We start from the raw sequence: 18,323 nt of genomic DNA, 5'->3' as shown, positions 1-18,323 counted from the left end.
GACAAGAAGATAGAGGAGAGGCTTGCGGCAGATGCGGTGGCAAAGCAGGTACGTTTATTATTCTTTTTTTTTTTCATATTGCCCCCACCTCCGTTCAGAGGCAGCCGCCACTGGCATTCTAATAACTCCTACCTCCAGGTACTCTGCACTTCCAGTACCGTGGCCATTCCACACTCTATTTGTTAATACAAACATAAATCCCTAGAATCTAGGGTTGCTTTCAGACACTCTAGGGGGTTGTTGATGGTACACCCTCCACCTGTACCCTCCATAAGGTACTGAAAGTGGTGGTGCCATAAGGAGATGTGGTACTGCCCATGCTAAAAGAAACCAAATAGCTCTTGTGTCGTTCAGTGAACACTTCCCCATCTGCCCCTAAGAGGTGCTGACCCAAGACCTTGGAGGGAAAAATGTCCCATTCAAAAAGGCATGAAAAACCATTGAGTGTTTTTTCCTGGGAAGTATATCTGACATCCTGAGTGCGAAACGGGGCATAACACAGAGGTGCATTGGAGATGGAAAATTGAAACTATATGATGATGTTTTTAAAGGGGTGCAAATAGGACTTTGTATGTTTGTTTCTCCCTTACAGAAAATGAATACTTTACGGATAAAGTAGAAGGAGCATCATGTTTTTTAATACAAAACATTTTCTTTTTCACATAGACCACATTTTGGGTCAGGACCATACAATCCAAGGGATCTACACCCTGAAGAAGCCTTTTTGACCCATGGGGACTAGAGTGGAAGGCCGAAACATGTTGGTACTTGCAGTGGGGATTTAGAGGCAGTTACCCCTCCTGTATATCCCCAGATTGCATTATTTTGAACCCTGTCAAGGGGAACCAAGAATAAAAGATATTGCAAAGGTATCCCCTTAGACAGTTTTATTCTATTACTTTTCTGCACTAAAGATCCCTTCTTTGAGGGAACTTTCTATCCTGTCACAAATTTTCTTTTCTCTTATTTTTCTCCCTCACCCCTAAAAAACAGGGCTCCGTTCAGTGCGTTGGTCTGTGCCTGGATGTCTGCAGCAGCCCTATACTGAAGCATGCCACAGCATAGCGGGTGAGAGCAGTATTATAAAATCTTTTTATTTTCCTTCTTCATCTGGTTCTCACTAATTAACTATTCCCACGTGGTGGAGGGGGCAGGAACTTTTTAATTCAAATTGGGTTAATATCCCTGGTCCTGGTTTCATCAGTCCTTCTCTCTTTTTGTGAGTTAAAGATATTTGAAGGGGAGTCAGAGAAGGCTCATTCCCTAGTCTTTATTCATTATTTTTGATCCTGCTTGGGCAGCAGGAATTTTCCTAAACGTTACTCATGGGATGAAGCTCACATTTTTCACACACCTGGAACTCCCCCATCATTGGCGTTCCTTGCATCTGCACATTGTGTGACTTTTTCCTTTAAGTGAAGCTCCGAACAAACTGACTTGGAGATTTAAATGTTTAATCAAAGATTTACTATTTTTCAGAGGCTCTTACCTACAACTTACTTTTTCCAAGATGATTTCACACAAATCAACCAGTAATAACCCACACAGTTCAGAGATGACTCTCCTCTTAGAAAAGTAACTTCCATGGATGTTAATTATGGGTTTCAAGGGGTATAAGCTGCTACTCCTGGCTTGCCCACGGGTAGCACTGGCACCACAGCTGTTGTAGGCAGTGACAGGAAAATAAAGTAAACAGTGTTCAAGTGCCCTGTTTACTGTCTGTTATCGCTGTTTCTTGCTCTTCCCTCAGCAATAAATAGCTGCTGGGATATACACCATTACTTTTTAGTTTTTACTTCATGGGATGTTACATTGGAGTATTGCGTATGTGTTTTTCAGTATTTTCAGGAATTTACCTTGCTGGCCTTTACTTTGCAGGGAAATAATTAATTAATGACATGACATTATACTTTTTTTTAAATTAATATGTTTCAATTAATTATTTTATAATATTTTAAGTTTCATAAGATATATGTAAATATTACAATTTAAGAATAATATATTACTAACATTTATTGTAAGTTGGATCTAATAAAGTATTAGTGTGTATATGCATCAAAAATCGGTAAAACAAGTCCTTATTAGCGAAAAATAAGGAATCGCTAATAAGGAGTCGCATACCGCGATGCATCAACAGATTCAGTATTTAATACCGAATCGCTAAAAATCGTTAAATATCCGGTACACACGTTTGCGAGACACCAATTCAAAGAGTAGCAAATACCAAAGTAGCAAATACCGAATCGGTATTTGCGATTTCGGTAATAGCGAATCCGCTAAAAAAGAAAAGTCGCATCGGAAGCAGGCTGATGACATCACAACCAGGAAGCAACACAGCCCATGCTTCATTCAGTGCCCTGAGGAGCTCAGAGGAGGAGGCAGAGCACAGGAGCTGAGGATTGTGACAGTGAGAACACAAAACAAACTCAGAGCAGACTACCAGGATGGAGAAGGATGCACCCCAGAACAAGGAGGCACCCAGGAAGAGAAAACGAAAGTTTTCGGATAAGGAACTCGAACTGCTCATCGAGGGGGTGAGCAGCAAACACGACAGGCTTTTTGGGAGGCAGTCCCAAAAAGTTCCAGAGGCAGAGAAGCGCAAATTGTGGCTGCGCATTAAAGACAGAGTCAATGCTGTAGGAGTCACCCACCGCAGCATAGAGGATTTAAAGAAGAGGTGGTATGACCTCAGGAAGAGGGCAAAGGAGAGGATTGCCGAAAGGGTGAGGGATGCAGCTGGCACAGGAGGGGGAACATCCAATGTGACTCCAAACACAGCCCTTGAGGACCTCGTTGAGGCTACAATTGAGCCAGAAGCTGTTGTGGGGGTCACTCAATTGGACACATCCAGCGCTGCAGCAGGAGGAGAAAGTAAGATGCATGCCAGCGCAGATATGCAGCGTGTTGTCTACCTATGCCTATCCCCCCAGGCCAATCACAGTGCATATGTAGCTGTGCCTAATGCATATCCCCTCACCAGAGTAGTGCATCATGGGAATTGTGGTCATATCATGAATGAGTGCATGTCTGACCCCTGATGTAATAGAAATGAAACCAGCTACACATGGCCATATGTCAGTGCAAAATCTCCTTTATGTAGTTGAAATTATGCAACACAGATACATCATGGCAAAATAATAACTGTCAGGAACCTCAGGATAGCCGTTGTTAAGGCTTCTAAATTATGTACCAGGAGACGTCCCTTGTCCAAACCTAATAAGGCAGGAGTTTGGTTTCCTTATTCTTCGGTCACGACCTTCTTCCAAGATGGCCGCTGCAAGTGCCGTCTGGTTCCTCAGTAGAGTTAGTACAGTCTAGTGTACCTGGAACGTTTGCGCTGTACAAACTGCACACTTCAACAACGTTTCGTTTCTAGTCAGCCGCAGTTACCCGTTTCTCCGTGTCAATAGTCTATGACAGGAGAAAACAGAGTTGTGGAGAGAGTCTGCTTAGAGTCATTCACAGTCAGCGCCCTTGGGTGCACAGTCAGAGAGAATTCTTCGAACGTGACTCTGAACTTGAACTTTGAAGAGCCGTGTATGATTTCGTAGAGAAGCCCTTGAACGTATTTCCCAGAATTGTGCTGCGTCTTGCAGAACAGACAATATTCAGCCTTCCAACGTTTCAGAGTTGAGAGAGGAGTTCATGAGGGAGAGTTTTCAGTTCTCGTCGGAGTTGTGTATGAGAACAGAACTGCCAGCAAAGACAGTAAGAAGTTCACCGGAACATAAGCACTGTACCATTTTCCCTGACTAATTACTTTATGCGCTTGCCCTTGCCTTTCCTTTCCTCTTACCCTTCCTTGTACCTTATTGCACGCTACCAAGGATTCTGGAGTCAGTTCAGTACTTTGCTCGCATTGCTCTGCTGAGTCAGAAGAACCCCAGTGTTACAGCACCTACAGGAGAGCAGACAGGTATAGACATTAAAACTTCTTACTAGTAAAAGGCAGAACGTTTATTAAAATAAGTCTATATTAAATCCCATTTATATTACAGCACTACGCTCCCTGTAGGAAGGCTATCAATAGAAGAGAAGCATTGCCTAGAGAACTCCTGGTAGGATCAGCTTCAGTTATTTTATAGAGAGTCTAAATGTAGAGAAGATTGTAGTCTTATTATTCCCTGTTCTGTGCATTAGGTACTCCAAAGATCGGTCGCATTGGCCTCCATACCAACCTGAGACGACCGAGAGGGGACCAGCAGTAGTCATGGTTTTCTCTTCTCTGTCCACTTCCCCTTTACCCCCTTTCTAGTGAATCTGCTTCTAGCGGAGGCACTGGGAGGTGGGTGATTGGGACTAGCATCATACTGCTCCTGCGAAGGTTCTGGAGACTTCTGACACTTTGAAGTGCCCACGTTAACCGCTTCGCCTGGGTAGTATGGCTGAAGAAATGGATTTAAAGGCCTTAGGTAACATCTTAGAAGGGATTGAAAGGGAAATAATTGCAGTCAGGGATGAAAATAATAATCTAAAACAAGAGTTAGTGGCCTGTCGTCAAGAGACAAGAGTGTTAGCGCAGAAGGTAGAGGATTTAACCTTGGGAAATCCCGTAAAGAGTCCTTCCAACCCCAGTACTAGTCTTCCACACACAGACCCCAAGTCGGTAGCACAGGTTATTCATTCAGTCTCTCCGTTGATTCGTTTGGCTGCTCCTGAAAGGTTTTCGGGAGACCCCCAAAAGGCGCAGATTTTTTTGACACAGTGCTCCTTACATTTTATGTCGCCCCACCCTTTTCCCAGATGCACAGTCTAGAGTGGCCTTTATTTTATCTTATTTGAGTGGGGATGCAGCCAATTGGGCTATGCCATTGGTTAGTTGTGCTGATCCTCTGTTATGTGACTTTGCCAAATTTAAGAGTGAATTCCTTAGAATTTTTGACAGGAGAAGGATTTCCCAGGCTACCGACAATGAGTTATTAGAATTGCGCCAAGGTTCAAAGGATTTAATCACTTATCTTACCCAATTCAATAAACTCATCTTGGAAACTAATTGGCCAGAGGAGAAAAGAACTGCCCTGTTCTATCGGGGATTAAGAGATGAAATCAAGGATGTTTTAGCACAAGTCCCGAATCGTCCTACAGAGTTAACGGCGCTGGTGGATCTTGTGTTGGAATTAGATTTTAGAAATTCAGAGCGTAAAGGGGAAAAGAAGAAGATGCATTTTCCCCGATTTGATCGGATGAGAAGTGAGAAAGGAACTGGAGACAGTAATGAAAGTGAACCAATGCAAATTGGAGCTGTGAGAGGTCCCTTAAGTCATGAAGAAAAAGAGCAGCGACGTCAAAAGAAATTGTGTTTATATTGTGGAGCCTCCGGTCATTTTGTGAAAGAATGCCCCAAACATCCAAAGACCCCGATGAAGGGAAACGGTTCGAGCCATCATTAGGCGGAGTCGCTCTGGTGGTAAAGGATGAGAAGACGGCTCTTACACCTCATTTAATTTTGAATACCTTACAGACTATGACCCCACATGTGATTTTGCACATGACCATAAAGTTTCGGGAACATCAAATTACTGGAGTAGCCATTATGCTAGATTCGGGGGTTACTTGCAATTTTTGTGACATTAAATATGCTCGTCGAATGGGCATACAAGCCATCCAAAAAGAGAAGAAAGAATCAGTACGTGCAGTGGACGGCACCAATTTGTCTTCGGGTCCCATCACTAGCCATACGGAGGAATTGGAATTGGTTCAAGTAGATGGCCATCGGGAGGTGTTGCAATTCAATTTGATTGACGCCCCACAGTTCCAGTTAATTCTGGGACTGCCTTGGCTAGCAACGCACAATCCTACCATTGTTTGGGAGAATCGCACAGTGAACATGCAATCTGACGTTTGTCGAGAGCATTGTTATTCTACAGAAAGAAGCGCATCAGAACCTTCAGTAGCGTCGCTATTGTCCTTTGGAGGACAATCCATTGGAGTCATCCAGTCAGGAGAGATTCCGAAAGAATATCAAGACTTCAAGACAGTATTTAGTGAACAAGAGGCTGAAGTGTTACAACCTCATCGGGTGTATGATTGTACAATTGATTTGGAGCCTGGAGCTAGCCTTCCGTGCAGTCGAATTTATGCCCTGACTGAGGCGGAGAATGTTCATTTAAAAGAATATTTGGACCGTTATTTGGCTAACTGGTTCATCCGACCATCTCAATCCCCAGTATCCTCACCGCTCTTTTTTATACCTAAGAAGCAAGAAGGAAGTCTAAGGACTTGCTTCGATTATCGAGCATTGAATCAAGTGACCATAAAGAACCGCTATCCTTTACCTTTGGTTTCGGTACTATTGGATCAAATCAAAGAAGCTCAAGTGTTCACTAAACTTGATCTGCGTGGCGCTTACCACTTTATCCGTATGAAAGAGGGGCATGAATGGAAGACCGCCTTCCACACCAAATTCGGACTTTTCGAATATTGTGTGATGCCCTTCGGGTTGTGTAATGCACCTGCAGTGTTTCAACACTTTATAAATGATGTGATGGGAGATTTGATAGACAAGATTGCCATTATTTACTTGGATGATATTTTGATTTACTCCAAGGACGTACAAGAGCATTCCAGACATGTCAGAGAGGTGTTGGAGAGATTACAGACTCATCGGTTATTTGTGAAACTGGAAAAGTGTATCTTCCACGCTTCCAAGGTTAAATTTTTGGGATTTGTCCTCTCTCCTCATGGAGTCACAATGGATCCAGGAAAGGTGTTAGCAGTGAAAACCTGGCCGTCTCCTCAGAACATTAAGGAAATTCAGAGGTTTCTGGGATTTGCCAATTTTTATCGACGCTTTATCCAGGGATTTTCACAGTTAATTGCACCAATTACTCGCTTGCTGAAAAAGGGGGTCAAGTTCGAGTGGTCCACGGAGGCAGAACAAGCTTTTCTTAATCTCAAAGGCCAATTTGTGACAGCCCCTATTCTTTTACATGCAGATTCCGAAGAACCTTTCTTTGTGGAAGCGGATGCTTCCGATCAAGCCATTGGAGGAGTTCTCTCGCAGCGTCATCGCAAAACTGGGCAACTCCATCCGGTGGCTTATCGCTCCCGTAAATTGAATGTGGCAGAACTAAATTACACTATCGCCGAGAAAGAACTCTTAGCTGTAAAAGATGCATTCGAAGATTGGAGACATTATCTATTGGGTGCTTAACACACAGTTACGGTATTCACCGACCACAAGAATCTCCAATTTCTCAAGTCGGCCAAGACCCTTACTCCCCGACAATTACGTTGGTCTCTTTATTTTGAAGATTTTGATTTTGTAATCACATATCGTCCTGGCACCAAAAATGGCATAGCAGATGCGTTATCCCGTCTGAATACAGACGACTTTGAACACTCAGTAGTTCCGCAACCAATCATCCCTGAAGACAAGATTGTATGTGCCATCTCACTAGATAACTTTCAGGAGGAAGTCCGGAAAAGTCTATCAAGAGAGGAAATCCAGCAGTGGGTTCTTCAAGGAGATGAAAGACATTTACATCAGCAATTGCCTTATTTTAAGGAAGCGTTATATCTTCCTACATCAGCGCTTCAACAGAAGGCCTTACAAAGTTGTCATGATCACCCACTGGCTGGACACAAAGGAATCACTAAAACTCTGGACTTGGTGCAACGTTATTTCTGGTGGCCTGGGTTATCCTCTCATGTCAAACAATATGTTCAATCCTGTGAGTTATGTGCTAGGGGTAAACCTACCAGACAAGCCCCGCAGGGATTTTTACAGCCACTTCCAACACCGAATCATCCATGGCATACCATTTCTATGGATTTAATTGTAGATCTACCTTTGAGCAAAGGTTTTGACACCATTCTGGTGATTGTGGATACCTTCAACAAAATGAGCCATTTTATTCCTATGTCTGGTACTCCCACAGCCCCTGAATTAGCGCGAGTTTTTGGAGAAAGCATTGTGAGAATTCATGGAGTGCCAAAGGTAGTAGTATTTGACCGAGGCCTTCAGTTTATTTCTCATTTTTGGCAGGCGCACCTAAAAGGGTTAGGAATTGAGAGTAGACTGTCCACCAGTTATCATCCTGAGTCGGATGGTCAGATGGAAAGAATGAATCAGGAATTAGATCAGTATCTCCGTCTGTTCCTTCTTGATCAGGGTGGAGAGTGGGCAGATAAGCTGTGGATGGCGGAGTTTGCTTGTAATAACGCCAGGAGTACCTCCACTGGTTACTCCCCGTTTTACTTGAACTTCGGCCGTCACCCTAACCACTTGGTTACCCGAGAAGATTTGAAGGTGCCTGCAGTACAAGATTTGATGACGGATCTAGCATCTCTTCATAAATCTGCAGAGCAGAATTTACTCAAAGCCAAAAGATCTTATAAAGAGTGTGCAGACCGACATCGGCGGGCTGCTCCGATGTATCAGGTGGGAGATCAGGTGTGGTTATCCACTAAGAATTTACATTTGAAGGGCAACAGGAAGTTTCAACCAAGGTTTGTGGGTCCCTATTCCATTGAGAAGGTGTTGGGGCCAGTCACGGTTAAGTTGAAGTTACCAGCTAAGTTAGGTATCCACCCAGTTTTTCATGTATCTTTATTGAAGAAAACAAGATCCCAAATGAGATTGAGTAAACCTCCAGATCCACTAGAAATCCAGGGACACACTGAATATGAAGTTAAGGACATCCTACATTCCAAGTTAAAACGAGGAAAACTTTTTTACCTCATAGACTGGAAAGCGTATGGTCCGGAGGAGAGGTCTTGGGAACCAGTGTCTAACATTCATGCCCCGCAGTTAATACAAAGATTTCATGCACAGAAACCATTCAAACCAGGACCGATAAATCGGTCTTTGAGAGGGGGTACTGTCAGGAACCTCAGGATAGCCGTTGTTAATGCTTCTAAATATGTACCAGGAGACGTCTCTTGTCCAAACCTAATAAGGCAGGAGTTTGGTTTCCTTATTCTTCGGTCACGACCTTCTTCCAAGATGGCCGCCGCAAGTGCCGTCTGGTTCCTCAGTAGAGTTAGTACAGTCTAGTGTACCTGGAACGTTCGAGCTGTACAAACTGTGCACTTCAACAACGTTTCGTTTCTAGTCAGCCGCAGTTACCCGTTTCTCCGTGTCAATAGTCTATGACAGGAGAAAACAGAGTCGTAGAGAGAGTCTGCTTAGAGTCATTCACAGTCAGCGTCCTTGGGTGCACAGTCAGAGAGAATTCTTCGAACGTGACTCTGAACTTGAACTTTGAAGAGCCGTGTATGAGTTCGAAGAGAAGCCCTTGAACGTATTTCCCAGAATTGTGCTGCGTCTTGCAAAACAGACAATATTCAGCCTTCCAACGTTCCAGAGTTGAGAGAGGAGTTCATGAGGGAGAGTTTTCAGTTCTCGTCGGAGTTGTGTATGAGAACAGAACTGCCAGCAAAGACAGTAAGAAGTTCACCGGAACATAAGCACTGTACCATTTTCCCTGACTAATTCCTTTATGCGCTTGCCCTTGCCTTTCCTTTCCTCTTACCCTTCCTTGTACCTTTTTGCGCGCTACCAAGGATTCTGGAGTCAGTTCAGTACTTTGCTCGCATTGCTCTGCTGAGTCAGAAGAACCCCAGTGTTACAGCACCTACAGGAGAGTAGACAGGTATAGACATTAAAACTTCTTACTAGTAAAAGGCAGAACGTTTATTAGAATAAGTCTATATTAAATCCCATTTATATTACAGCACTACGCTCCCTGTAGGAAGGCTATCAATAGAAGAGAAGCATTGCCTAGAGAACTCCTGGTAGGATCAGCTTCAGTTATTTTATAGAGAGTCTAAATGTAGAGAAGATTGTAGTCTTATTATTCCCTGTTCTGTGCATTAGGTACTCCAAAGATTGGTCGCATTGGCCTCCATACCAACCTGAGACGACCGAGAGGGTACCAGCAGTAGTCAAGGTTTTCTCTTCTCTGTTCACTTCCCCTTTTCCCCCTTGCTAGGGAATCTGCTTCCAGCGGAGGCACTGGGAGGTAGGTGATTGGGACTAGCATCATACTGCTCCTGCGAAGGTTCTGGAGACTTCTGACAATAACTATGCACTGTTTCACATATAGATGCATCACCCCTTGACTCAGATGACAGCAGACGCCTCGTCATCTCAGAGACACCAGTGGTGACAGATGTTGAGACCCCGCAGGGACCTGAACCCACAACACCACCATCACCACCATCACCGCCACCACCACCACGGCGGACATCACCACCACCACCACCACGACGGACATCACCACCATCACCACCATGGCGGACAACACCGCCACCACGACTACCGCGACCAACTACACAGAGCCGCAGGGCAAATGTCCCCTCTCTGCAGGTGATGGAGTCAGAGCAGAGGCCAGCTGACACAATTGTCCCACGACAGACAGTCGTTGCTCCAACCACCCAAGCAGCAGCACATGTCCGAGTCAGGCAGCGGGCCAGGACCCTAGGTAGAGCTGTTGAGAGAGCAGATGATCCAGCACACAGATACGGAGTGGTGGAGACAGGGATGCTACGTGTCCACCGCCTGCAGGGGAGACACATGGGTGCTATTAACATCAACATTGCGAAACTGACAAACAAAATTGGCACCATGACAGACACAATGCGCGAGATGACCACAGCCGTTGCTGAGGGCAACAGAGACATCAAACTGTGCCTGCAGGAACTCACACGTGCTGTAATTGCAGGCCAACAGAGCGAGCACCGTAGGCATCGGCAGAACATGGTCCATACTAATGCCACCAATAGAGCCATCACTAAGCTGTGCAACAGCACAGCTGTGCTGTCGCGCAGATCTGTGTCCCTGCAGGTCGATTTGGGCCATTATTGCAGAGATGTCGCAAAGTCCCTGGAGAGAGTGACCACTGCAGTGGAGCATCTGCAGTCTGGGACTTTCAGTGCCAGCAGTTTGGGAGGGGAGGAGGGGAGTCAGGCTGCCTCAAGCATGAGCAGCGTCTCTGTGCCGGAGGCCAGCGAGAGGAGGCGCAGTGCACGCAGCACCACAGCCACAGAAACACATCGCGGAGATGTGGCCGAGTCACGGGACAGGAGGCTGGGGGTACGGGGCTGGCGCAAATAGCCATAATCCATTGGCTCCCTGGCCATGGTGACGTAACCATGGGCCAACTATACAGCAACATGTTACACCCATGATGACAACGGACATGTTTTCATTCGTTTATTTGATTCTGCGTCATGTTGGCGTCTCATACATATGCACCTGACAGGTACTCATGTGCATTAAACAATTGCAAACATAAACATGTTGTGTTGGCTCTTTCATACCTGTCTCAGAAGTGATGTCTTGTGATGTATGTCCGCCTCCTTTGTCCCTCAGCTGTATTTGGCACGTGTGCCTGTTGGTGTTGGGGGGGTTGTTGTGCCCGTAAGTCGTCCTCTCCGTCCACCTCTATTGGTATCCCCCTTCGTGTGGCAATGTTGTGCAGCATGGCGCAGACTGCTATTATCCGGCAGCAGGTAACTGGGTCATACTGTAAGGCACCTCCTGTCTTGTGTAGTATCCGGAAGCGACTCTTGAGGATGCCAAAGGTTCGCTCTACCACATTCCTGGTACTGATATTTGCTGCGGTGTAGCGCTGCTCCTGAGGTGTTGCAGGGTTGAGGTAGGGAGTGAGGAGATATTCACGCAAAGGGTAGGCGCTGTCACCTGCAGGGAGGGGAGCAAAGGGTTAGTTGCATGGATACATTTACATATGTGAAGATGGTGTTCATTTGGAGGCATTTGTATGTACCGAGTAGGTGACCTTCTCCAAATTCCCCGTTGATCAGGCGCCTGTGGATGCCACTGTGTCTGAATATGTATGCGTCGTGGGTGCTTCCTGGGAATTGTGATACGATGTCCGTAATGATGTGCTTGGCATTGCACACAACCTGAACGTTGATGGAATGGTATGACTTCCGGTTGCGGTGGATGTATTCGTTGGCTGAGGGGGGACAGATGGGGACATGGGTGCAGTTCACGCACCCTATCACATGGGGGAATTGTGCCACCTGATAGAACTCCTGTTTGGTGCGGTTCAACTGCTGTGGGGTTGTGGGGAAGGTGATGTGGTGATGTATCAATGTCAGCATGGCATCTAGGAAATTGTGGAAGAAGCGTGATAGTGTGCTTTGCGACACGCCTCCAGCTTCTGCTATGACCCCCTGGAAGCTTCCTGACGCCAGCATGTGCAGGCTGCATAGGACCTGGACATGGGCTGGGATGGTGTTGGTCCTACGGGTCTGGTGCTGCAGTAGTGGTTCAAGGTCGGCAATGAGGCGCATGATCATGGCCCTGTTGAGCCTGTACTTGTCATAGATCTGTTCCTCTGTCTGGCCCAGCAATGTGATGCGCACCCTGAAGACTCTGTCCTGGATCATCCTCCTGCACTGTGCAAGGGCGTTGATTCTCCTCCTCCTAACAAGCAAGTAGGGGGCAGCCATTTTGGAAGACCTACAGGGTCTCCAGAGGCATATTTGAAGGTTTCTGATTGGCTGCACCTGTGTTGGAATTTTTTTTTCCTACCTTCCAATAACTTTATCTCCAGTTTGTGATTCCCCTTATTTTGCTCATGCAAAATAGCGATTTTGAGCCTTTTCGGTATTTGCGAGTTTTGAGGCATTTCGTTGCGATTCTTTATTAGCGATTCGGTATTTCCTGAGGCTGGTTTCTTTCTCGATATTACCAATTCACTATTATGCGATTCGGTATTTTACCGCTGGAAGTATTTAGCGATTCTTTATTTTTTAAGGGTTTTGGGTTGATGCATTGCATTTCCAGGTTTTGCGTTCGGTATCGGCCTGTTTTACCGATTCGCAATTTTACCAGGAGGTATTTTGCTTGATGCTTCTGCCAGTAGGTAATTAAAAATGACAATATGAATTCATATTAAGTATGCATTACTGGTATATGTTTTAAAATCTATGTATATGATATTGTGATATTACAAATGTAATCATATATATGTATGGAATTTTTTGTTGATATTCGAAACGATACGTGTATGTTCAAAAACAAGATAGAGTCACTTGTTGTCAAAATCTCCTGAGATGACGTCTCCATCAACCACGAGTAAGAAATACGTGGTCAGGCAGGCCCTGTGACCTTGGCCTAAGGCTACTGATTGGCAGATCACAGGTGGGGGTGGCACTTAACCAGATGGACAATGCGCGAACAGGAAAAACCCATATTAGTCAGCAGCAGCACCACAATGGTCCCAGAAGATTGGCCCCAATTAAGCACATATGGCCGGAAGAGTGTGCGCATTCCCAACACAACATAAAGTTAGATGTCACACGAAATTAGGAGTTTTTCATCAAATCAGAACACAGCACATACAGTACATGCAGTGGTCATGCCTTCCTCATGCACTTCACCCACTGGCCCTCATTGTGTCACGTAAGGTTGAGACCCACCAGCATTCGCTAATTTGTTTTATTGTGTTTTATATATATATATATATATTCACTGAAAAAACCATAGGTTTCAGGAGTTATATAGTTAGGAATTAGCTTTTAAAAAACCTTTGAAATTCACTCAAAAAACTATAAGTTATAGTGGTGTTATAGTTAGCTGGACATTTTACTCATACAAAACCATTGAAATTGCTCCTATATAGTTAGTTGTACTAACTATATTTCGCGCACCCGCAATCCACTGCTGATGATGTCACATATTAGATCATTCATGACATGGTCAGTGACATCACTGATGACATCTCAAATGACATCACTGATGACATCACTGATGACATCATCCAGTGAATGTGGTTTGCTTCGTTATTTAAATATGCATTATATATATAGCAATTTGCATTGAAGAATAAGTGGATATATATAAATAAATATTTGGATGGAGGATTTAGTAGCAGTGTAATTGACTCTTTACTTGACCAATTTATAATGTCTCACTAAATATAGTGGATAGTGACTAAACTGTGTGAATATCTGTATCACTTTGTCAGTTGTTGTGTAAACTGATTCTACAGTTGGTTACTAGCTATGTGAAAGTCTATATTAGTTATTGATTAGTTAACTGAGTATTTGTATGGGAGTGTGAAAGTGTGTGTGGTTCGGTGGGGGGGGGGTGACTGTCCAAAGATGTGTGAATAGTTGATTCTGTAGATATATGAAGTTAAAACTACATGTTCTAACAGTTGTTTGGGTGAGTGAATATCTTTATGGGTGTGGTGATGAGCAAATATATTTCTCAATGGTACAGGTCCAACAAACGAGAAAAATAAAAGGCAGTGTATGTGTCAGTTGTTGTATATAAATAAGTATACATAAGACACAATGATTGTGTGAGTGACTGCATGGATAACTGTATACTTGTAATAATGATTTTATAATTCACTAAGTATGACTTACTATCTAAATGAATAGAAGAAGTGGTGTTTGTATAAGTGTTTTGCTAAGTAAATATGTAAGTATGATCCATTGTTTGCATAAGTGAGTAGGATGACTTCATATGTGAATAGGATGTGTGCTGTTGTTTAATGTCGATATAGATGTATAAGTATTTTTGATAGTGTTCTATTGTTCATTGACAGCATGTATGAGTGAATCCATAGGTAAGTGATTAGATGTGTGTATACATCTATGAATCACTGAGTGGATTTTTAGATACTTGTATTGCTGTGACAATGGATTTAAATATGATACTCTGTATTTTACAAAGAGTGAGGAAAAATTGTAATAGTATATGAAAAGGTGTATGTGATTGTCACGTGGATGATGTCATCAGTGATGTCATTTGAGATGTCATCAGTGATGTCACTGACCATGTCATGAATGATCTAATATGTGACATCATCAGCAGTGGATTGCGGGTGCGCGAAATATAGTTAGTACAACTAACTATATAGGAGCAATTTCAATGGTTTTGTATGAGTAAAATGTCCAGCTAACTATAACACCACTAAAACGTATAGTTTTTTGAGTGAATTTCAAAGGTTTTTTAAAAGCTAATTCCTAACTATATAACTCCTGAACCTATGGTTTTTTCAGTGAATTTCAAAGGTTTTTTAAATGCTAATTCATAACTATATAAGGCCTGAAACCTATGGTTTTTTCAGTGAATTTGCAAGGTTTTTTTAAATGCTAATTCCTAACTATATAAGGCCTGAAACCTATGGTTTTTTCAGTGAATTTCAAAGGTTTTTTAAATGCTAATTCCTAACTATATAAGGCCTGAAACCTATGGTTTTTTCAGTGAATTTGCAAGGTTTTTTTAAATGCTAATTCCTAACTATATAAGGCCTGAAACCTATGGTTTTTTCAGTGAATTTCAAAGGTTTTTTAAATGCTAATTCCTAACTATATAAGGCCTGAAACCTATGTTTTTTTCAGTGAATTCGCAAGGTTTTTTAAATGCTAATTCCTAACTATATAAGGCCTGAATCCTATGGTTTTTCATTGAATTTGCAAGGTTTTTTAAATGCTAATTCTATTAGCGGATAACGTTTTTATATATTAAAACGTTTTCTAAATCTCAAATGCCTGCTTTACTAACAGAGTTTTTAAGCACAGGCTCTTTTGTCTCTGGTGGCCATCTTGGGAGACTGCATATCAGAATTTTTTTAATGAAATATAAGAGGATTTGAGAAGTCACTCAAAATGTGCCCTAATTTTTCTTTCTTCAGCACTAATCATAATTTCTATGGCAAAATGAACCCCCTCATTTTGTTCCTTTGCAAATTAAATGTTTTAAGTGTTAACACTTTATTCCAATCAAGATGACTTCAGGTGTGCCATACTTTTGTCATAAGTAAGACTGTTAGCGCTCTAGTTGTTCTTTAGAACACTCTGGGACATTCTGTCATTGGGCTATAGTTGGGCTACATCTGGCTGATATTTGGGCTACATTTGTTTTTTTTTGTCTCTGGTGGCCATCTTTGGGCTACATTGGGCTACATTGGGCTACATTGGGCTACATTTGGGCTCTAACATATATATAGCCCAATGTAGCCCAATATATATTTTTTCAAAGTTAATTTTTGTAAAAATCACTGGAGCACATATCTTGAGACATAGCAAAGGCACATCGGGCTACCAGTCCCTACAATTTTGCCAAGTTTGGTGGAAAACCATTCAGCCGTTCGGGCTAAAAGTGAGTCCAACCGCCCTATGGAAATTAACATGGGGAAAACACGTTTTGGGACCCCCCTTTTATCTCGGCCCCCGCTTGACGAATCCGCCCCAAACTTTTAGGGAAGGACCGGAGCGCAGCGAGGCAAAGTTAAGGAAAATTTCAGGAAGATTCCTCAACCGGCGCCAAAGTTATTCCCAATAGATTGTTGCGATTTCCCTATGGAAAACAATCCTAACTATATATACCTACTGGCTATCGCCAGTAGGTAATATATATATATATTCACTGAAAAAACAAAGGTTAAAGTAACGTTATAGTTAGGTGAATATGTTAGTGTCAACATTCACGTTTTTCTCTCAAATAACCCGCTATGAACTAAAAAAAGCAGTTTAGAACAAAAAAAACACAGAAGTTCTCCAGTTCTAGTTAGCAGAGCTAACTAGAACCTGTGCCCTGCCACGCACTGCTTACGACCTCACATATTACATAAGTCATGACATGTTCTATGACATTTATGACATCCCTTAGGACATCTCAAATAACATCATTGATGGCATCACAGATGGCATTATCCAATAAGTTTGCTAGTTTATTTTATAGTCTACCTTGTGGTGGGTAACTACCACATTACTCCTCTATGCAATTTTGTACTGCCTGTGTCCACAATTGTTTAGAATACGCATGTGCTGCTAATGCATCATAGGTGTGTAGAGGTAATGAACACGCTGTAACTCTTTGTATTGAAGAGTAACTCTGTGTGCAGATGACAGTTGACGATTTGTGTCCAGTGTGTTCACATAAGTTTTTGGGTTCTTCAGAAAAAGTTTCCAACGGGGCAAAGATTCTACCTAGTAGATACTAAGGGCCTGACTACGATGTCGGGCGGACTAGCGCCCGCCCAACACCGTCTTGGTTCTAGGACCAACCGACCTCCGTCCGGCAGTCCTGATCGTCTTATTGCAATGCGACCGAACACTGTTCGGGTGCATACTGCTATTTCTCAATGGGATCTTGTGTTATGGCTGTACACCGGCCATAACACAAGCTCCTATTGAGAAATGGGAGGTGTTGTTCATCCCTGCACCTTGAGGGTGGGGTGTAGGGATAAACACCTTGGCCCCCAACCGGAGGCGGCAGACACAAGGAGGCCTGGCTGTGGCCCCCAAAAAACGCTTTCGGACATGGTTTCATGTCGGAGAGGCCGACATGGAAACCATGTCAGAAACCATGCATCTTAATCCCAAGGGCGGGAAGGTCCCCCTTTAGGATTACGAGCCGGCTCCAACTGCCGTCATAAGCCAGCCGGAATGACCGTCCAGTTTACTTTCCGACCACCAGCATCATATTTTGGCCGGCCTATTACGATGCAGCCAGGAAGGCTCTGACCATCAGTCGGTGCCTTTACAGGCTGCATCGTAATAGGCCAAAATGTATTGTAAGCATCCTTGAGCTCTTAGACAGAATTGTCTCAGCATGACAACTTCTCAACTTAACGTAGGAGATTGTGTGCACAAGGTACTAACCTACATACATGTGCTTCGTTTGCTCCAAAAGATGGTCTATCTGTAAAGTTTTCACCATAGTGGGAAGGCTGCAGGTAGTATAATCTTTAGCACCTTCAGACCTTGGTTATTTTAAGCAAATAGTGTCTTTTTTGACAAGTGTTGCATACAGGGTACACAGTTCTTAGTAGATACTTCAAAATACTTCAATTTCTCATGAGACTTTCACTGTCTGCAAACAGCGTGATACAGAGTAAAATCTCTCCATAGAGTACACATTGTTTACAATACTCACCTTTCTTCTCATATGAATTTCTTTTCTCAATGTAGGTTCATGATTGTGAGGCATTTGATACCGATAAAAGCTGTCTGCAGTAGGGCATTAATTGTGGAACAGACGTTGAGTATCTTGAAAAACCTGGCTTTCTCCGAACAGTTTATATATATTGAACGCCATGTGCAATGAGGGTTTCCCATATATCTATGGTAGCTTGTTAATGTGAACTGAGCTGCCTGTGAAGTGTATGGTGTGGTATAGGGTATAGGGTCAATGTTTCACATAACACATGCTTGGTACACCTAGGGGAGTTGCATCTGTAATGGCATTATTGATGCTTCATATTATTCTGAGCTATTTTGTACTTACATTCTGGCCTCTAATGCCATACTAGTTTATAAAGTAATGTGTGAAAAAGAAGCTTGGAGGATGTCATCAGTGATGTCATCATTGATGTCATCAATGATGTCAT

Source organism: Lissotriton helveticus, chromosome 2_2 (assembly GCF_964261635.1).
Source record: "Lissotriton helveticus chromosome 2_2, aLisHel1.1, whole genome shotgun sequence".
Taxonomy (NCBI): domain Eukaryota; kingdom Metazoa; phylum Chordata; class Amphibia; order Caudata; family Salamandridae; genus Lissotriton; species Lissotriton helveticus.
Note: the sequence above shows the minus strand (reverse complement) of the source record.